General features: G+C 43.7%; 1 pseudogene; it reads right to left on the reverse strand.

Moving 5' to 3' along the window:
- Positions 1-4,529, reverse strand: part of LOC105887022 — a 9,553-nt pseudogene extending 5,024 nt beyond the window's left edge.
- Between the last annotated feature and the right edge of the window lie 2,239 nt (positions 4,530-6,768).

Genomic DNA, 6,768 nt, shown 5'->3' on the forward strand with positions numbered 1-6,768 from the left:
ACTGATAAGGCTCTGTGACTTGGACCTTCTCAGGAGCTATTTGGAGTTTTGCTCCTTTTAGCAATACTTGGAGCTGGTCATAGCATTTTAAAAGTTCCTCCTTATTGTCTGCAGCTAGTAGGATATCATCCATATAATGGATTACCATTACCCTGTTGCCTCTTTCTGAAAGGCTTTCCCTAAGCGGTTGTATGGCAATATGGACATATGACTGGCACATGGTTGGACTGTTGGCCATGCCTTGAGGCAAGTACTTCCACTGGTACCTCTGGTTTGGTGCTGCATGGTTAATAGCCGCACCGAAAATGCAAACTTTTCCCTGTTCTTAGGATGTAACGGTATGGTAAAGAAGCAATCCTTTAAATCTATAATCAATATGTGCCATGAAGAAGGAATTGCTGCTGGACTAGGAAGTCCTGGTTGCAGCGCTCCCATAGTTACTATACGGTTGTTAACCGCACTGAGGTCCAGCAAGAGCCTCCATTTTCCTGACTTCTTTTTTATAACAAAAATGGGAGTGTTCTATGGTGATGTGGTAGGCTCTAGGTGTTCTAATTCTAATTGTTCCTGCACTAATTGTTGAGCTGCCTGGAGTTTTTCTTGGGTGAGGGGCCACTGAGGTACCCAGACAGGCATGGTTTCTTTCCACGTTATTTTTTGAGGGGGAATTGCCCCTTCTTCAGTGGCCCCAAGCAAAAAGGCAGCTCGTTAGTGAGTACCAGGTTCAATTGGCTAAGTACATCTCTCCCCCATAGATTTAAGGGAAGATATTGCATCACATACGGTTGGAATTCTCCAGTGGCACCTTCCTCATCCTCCCAGTGCAATATTGTTGCTGACCTGAAAGGTTGTGACAAGCCTCCAACTCCCATAATTGAGGTAGCTGGTCTATCTACAGGCCATTTTTGTGGCCATGAGCCCACAGATATCACAGACACATCTGCTCCAGTGTCTAAAATGCCTTGCATGTACTTTCCTTGAACTTTTAGTCGTTTCATAGGTCTATCTGTTAATGATGCAACCATGAAGGCAGCAGTTCCTGTGGAACCAAACCCCCCTTCCCTTTGTGGTTGCAACACGGGGTTGTTAGTCTTAAATATGGGAAGTAGCACCAACTGTACAAGCCGTGTTCCTTCCGGGATTACTGTAATACCCCTGGGGCTGTGTGCTAAGATTTGTATTTCCCCTTTATAGTCTGCATCTATGATGCCTGGGACCACAAATAATCCTTTTAAGACTGTGCTGCTTCTTCCTAACAGGAGTGCTACACATGTACATGGGAGTGGTCCATATACTCCTGTGCCAATTGGCTGCACTCCCATGTCTGGGGTTAGAATTACTCTTTTTCTGGAGGAAAGGTCCAAGCCGGCGCTGTTTGGGGTGGCTCGGACAAGCTGCTTGATAGATAGCTTGTTCCCTGAGGGTACCACTGTGGGTTCAGGGATGTCTGGAGTGCCCGGAAAGCTTGTCTGGTTTGTGACGGGCCCGGGGCTGGGCCCTCTTCCCGTTTCCTGACTGGGTTGAGGTCAGTGGCTTTCCATCTATATCTGAAGTTGATCTGCATTCTCTAGCCCAATGGGGCCCTTTTCTGCATCGTGGACAGATGCCTGGAGATTTCTGTCCCGGGCCTCTTCCCTTACATTCCTTTTTAAAATGTCCTGACTTGCCACAGTTATAGCAGTTCCCTTTACCTTGTAGCGCGCCAGCTATGGCTAGCCCTATTTGCTGCGCTTCTGTTACATCTCTGCAAAGCCTCAGGTAGTCAGTGATTTCTCTATGCTTATGTGGTCTGAGGATATCCTGGCAAGCCCTTGTTAGCGTTTTCAAAGGCTAACTGCTTTATAATGGGCAAGGCCTCTTTATGACCTCCAAACAACTTATTGGCTGTCTGGAATAACCTGTCCACGAACTGTGCAAACGTTTCATTTCCTCCCTGCATCACTTTAGACAACATTCCTCCTACTTCCTTATTTGGAATGCGCCCCCAGGCTGCTAGAGCCGCAGTGGCGATCTGAGCATATGTCCCTGCTGCATATCCTACTTGGACCTGGAAGGTCTCATACTGTCCTCGACTCGAGAGCATATCCAGGTCTATGTGGGGCTGGCCTGACCGTGCGTTCATGGCCACAGTCTGCCTACATGCATCCTCATAGTCAGCTCTCCACAAGAGATAGTCTCCTCCTGAAAGCCCTGCCCTAATCAATTGCTTCCAATCCCAAGGGGTTAAATTTTGATATCTGTATCCCTCTAGGATAGATCTCACTAGGGCCGACTGTGGACCATACATGGACACAGCCTCCTTCAACTGTTTGAATTCTTTTATGGGTATAGACTGATGATACCTTTGCTGATTCTGCTCAATCACGGGGGCTATGAATTTCACTCCCCCTGAGACTTCTGTTGACTTGGTATGATCCTCATACGGATCTGTCCATAGGGCCATGTTCCCCTGATTTGTACTTGGGGGATCCGGCGGGTCTCCTAATGGTAAAAATGGGTTGCTCGGGTACTGTGGGGGAGGGGGTTTCACCCGCCCAGACAATTTTAATTGTAACCTTTCTATTTGTTCTAGAATCTGCTCTTCCATCTCCTCCTCCTCTCCCGCTGTTTCCCGCAGCTGCAACAGGTCCAGGTCTGGATACAGACCCGGGCCTCCCTCTGGCTTTTCTTGTGTTGTTTCCCCACCTTCGACTCCCTTAGGGAGTTCCTCCTCCTTACTCTCTGCCTGGACCTTTTCTAGGTCCTGTCTTAGTTGTTCTAACTCCTGGTGAGCTACTTGAGTGGGACCCAGAAGGGCATCTCTAATTGCTCTCCACAGGGAGAACACCCAAGTGGGAAAGTCTTTTGGTCCCTTTTTCTTCAAGTGCTCTGTGAGATCATGTCTGACTTATTCCCAATCCCTGGGGTTCAAAGCCCCTCCAAAAGCAAACCACGGACTGCTCTCCTGCACTAAGCTTATAAAGTCCTGCAAGGTGGAATTATGGACTTTTATTCCATGCTGCTTCAGCAGCGCCTTAAGGCTGACTGTTAGTTTCCCTTGTTGTCCACCCACCCCGGGCACTGGGGTCGTTAGACGTCTCTCTAGGACTATGTATGGGGGGTAGTGCACTTACCCGATTGCGGACTTATGCGCGCGGCCTCCGCGGTCCGAAGACTGTTTCGCTCCCGGTTCCCAGAGCTACACCGATCTCAGTGGGACCTCCACTTGACACTGCTTGACCGGGGGCGGTGTCAGGGAGTTAGTGATGGGCGTATGAGAGGGAGAAGGAAAGGGTGGACACAATCACACAACCACTCATACAGTATAGGGAGAAGGCTGAGCCGAAGCTGTTTATTTGGGATCGGTACAATCTTATATAGGGTTAGTTGAGGGGGAGTTGTTACTTTATGAAGCTGAGTCTATATAAGGCTAGGAATGTAGTCTTTGGCCTATGATAGGTTTAAAATGTGAGGGGAGGGCGGAGGGGTTATGCTGTCCTGAGGGGAGGGGCCCTGCGCTGTGCTCTGCGTTTCCGTCTAAGTCTTGTACAATGTAGCTAGTTCTATCCGGTTTTCTTACCAGTACTGGTCTCTTTATCTGGCCTTTTCATGTGGGAGTTGAATTAGGCTAGCACTTCCTCTTACAATGTAGTTTAGTATTTCTGTTAACCCTTACAGGGAAGCTGTTTTTCTCTAGAACAGGCATCCTCAAACTACGGCCCATGGGCCACATGCAGCCTGTCTAGGACATTTATCTGGCCCGCAGGGGGTTTTTGCTGCTGCTGCCTGTCCTGCTTAGCAGCCGACTCTTCCTGGGCCCGCAGTCTGGCCCTCTAATGGTCTGAGGGACAGTGAACTGGCCCCCTGTTTAAAAAGTTTGAGGACCCCTGTTCTAGAAAGTAGTTTCCTGGCAGCTTGAATAGCTTGGAGCTGCTTTTCCATATTGGTGTTGTTTATACCTTTGACAATGGCATCCACAGACCAATTTATAGTACCCTGCTTGTTTTAGTTTTCCTGAGTGGAGAAGTATCATCATCAGGAAACCAGCTGACATTTCTCCTTTTCAGCATCTGGTTGTCTTTCTTAGCTTTCCTCAACTCCACATTAACTGCTGTTCAGCATCACCTCCTTTCTGTTCTGTCTTTTCCCTTATTCTTGAACCAGTAAAGTCGGGCAGCTGGTGAATTAGCATTCTTGTTGGTGGACGTGAGTATGAGACAAAGGGAGAAAGCTGCACAGCCAGCTCAAGCTACCACAGGAGGTGGTGCAGGACTCAGAGGATCTGGGTCAGCTGCCCTGGAAACATCCACCGCAGCTCAGCCAGACCATGGTGTGAATGGTTTGTTCTTGAGCAACTTGCCCACAATCACGTGTGGACAGTCCTAGGAGCACTGGTGAAAAATGTACTTCATTTCTGAAAGGAAAGAAGGTAGTAATTTTGGTTGAAATAAGAGGGAGACTTTTCATTATTGGAATACTAAATATTCCAATACCTACAGAACCTTTTATAAGCAAATAAAGTGGGTATTGACATGGAGGTACTTACGCATGTATCTGAAAGAAAGCAGAGTTTCCACTGCGTTTTAGTATTCTTTAGCAGTATTTCTTGAACAGTTTCTTACCAGAAGGGAATTCACAGAGAGTGAATGATGAGAAATACAAATACAAAATGTGTTTTATTTAAAAATGATTTGCTGGAAATTAATTTAGGATGTAAAAATGTTATTAGAGCATATATTTTCTCCTTCAACCTGCCTAGCATGTGGTTTGATGTGTATTAATTTATATTTGTTGATTATTAGAACTTAATGAAATTCTTCCATGATAATATTAGAACTTCTCATTTTGAAGTTAGCACTTTCAGGCTTGCATTATTTTTTTTATCTCTCTTTATTAAACAAGAAATGAACTAATCCTTCAAATTATTTCCTCTATGGCTATATACCTCTTGCTAATAAGGGTTTCTTTACTCTAGACATGTCCAAATTTAGATATCATGTTATTATAATTATAGAGGCATATTAAATATTAGGTGAATGCAACTGAGCATGGAAAGGGAATTGTTTGTTTATACTAAGCAATATATATTTACATTGATGCATACATATCATACGTCATTCTCTGTCCCAGATTCTTTATAAACATAATTTCATGTCTCTCTACAATCTTTTCTTTTTCTTTTTTTTTATTTAAGAGACAATGTCTTGCTCTGTCACCCAGGTTGGAGCACAGTGATGTGATCATAGCTCACTGCAGACCCAGACTCCTGGGCTCAAGGGATCCTCCTGCCTCAGCTTCTCAAAGTGTTAGGATAACAGGTGATCATAGCTCAGTGTAGACCCAGACTCCTGGGTTCAAGGGATCCTCTTGACCCAGCTTCTCAAAATGTTAGGATAATATACCTGACCACACTGTTTTAAGATATGTGTGATGATCTCCATCTTACAGATAAAGAAACTGAGGCTGAGATAAGTTAATAACTTGCTTAGGAGTCACAGAGCTTTGTGTCAAGAGGTCTTTCTGATTCTTTAGCTTGTATTCCTTTCACCAGGCAAGAAAAGTAGATGAGAACATACACAAAAGTAGATGAGAAATACACAGAAATAAAATTGTAAGTACTCTAAAAGACTAGCCCTGATAAGTAAAAACAAATTCCCTTAAAACTTCTGATTTTTAACTTCCTACGTTTCACGTTAGCTTTTTCTTCTCTTTCCATTTACTTTGCGGCTCTTCTCTCCAGTGATCTTAATTATCTTCTTCCTGTCACTGTGGGTTTATTAGAGCAGCTGACATAGACAAGATAAGAGAATAACAGGATCTAAGGGTAATTAGTTCCTCATCTATGAAAGATAAGCTCAGAGAGAAATAGACTTGAAAACCAATATCGCACTTTATAGGGAAAGCTTAACAGCTATCATCATGGTAAAAAGATGACTGGAGTGGGAGTGAGGAGTCGGAAATTTATATGTCTATGTATATCCACATTTGATGATTTAGGTTTTTGTTCTTATTGTCTAGGCCATTGAAAACAATGAAATTGATGGTGTTATATGAATTTTGTTGTTAGATCAGATTGTAGGAAGATACAGGAAGCAGGAAGACAAAAGCAGGAAGATAAAAACCCTTTAAAGTCTACAACTTCTTATCTGTAGCATGCTGATTTTTAATATGTTCTCTTATGAGTAAATTAGCATGGTTCAAAAACAAGAGAAATTGAATGACATTCTGGTAAAGTGAAGGTGGAATGACTGATATCAGTGAGTCTGAGAGGTGAGCGGAGCGGCAAGTTGCTGTCCAAAGAACAGATGATGAAGCTGAACCACAGTGGACCGCGGAGGACAATAATTGTTATACGTTGCAAGAAGGTTGATTCATAATCTTTAAATATATTAAGAGATGAAAGGGAGTGTGGCATAATGAATGAGGGGTCTCTGGAATCACACTGCCAATTATCAGTCGTGCAACCTTGAGGCTGTTTCTTAACCTTTCCTGAACCTTTCAGAACTTCTTTTAGGCTGCAATTTCCTCATCTAAAACGTGCTTAACAATTATCGTGAGACTCAAATGAGCTAATTTATGTTAAGTATTAGGACACTGCCAGGAATATAATTAATGATTGATAAATAATAGCTGTGTTTATTGAGATCTGGAGGAAGTAGTTCAGGAGAAAACAGACCCTGGAAAATTAAAAGGCAGAAAGAAGTCTTTCACTCCAGCTGCTGAATTTGCATAGTCTTACTTTATTATTTTTTTTCCTCCAGTATCATAGCATAGGTTGAAGATAGATTT

The sequence above is a fragment of the Otolemur garnettii genome, unplaced genomic scaffold, assembly GCF_000181295.1.
Source record: "Otolemur garnettii isolate 467f Iridium unplaced genomic scaffold, OtoGar3 scaffold00041, whole genome shotgun sequence".
NCBI classification, from domain to species: domain Eukaryota; kingdom Metazoa; phylum Chordata; class Mammalia; order Primates; family Galagidae; genus Otolemur; species Otolemur garnettii.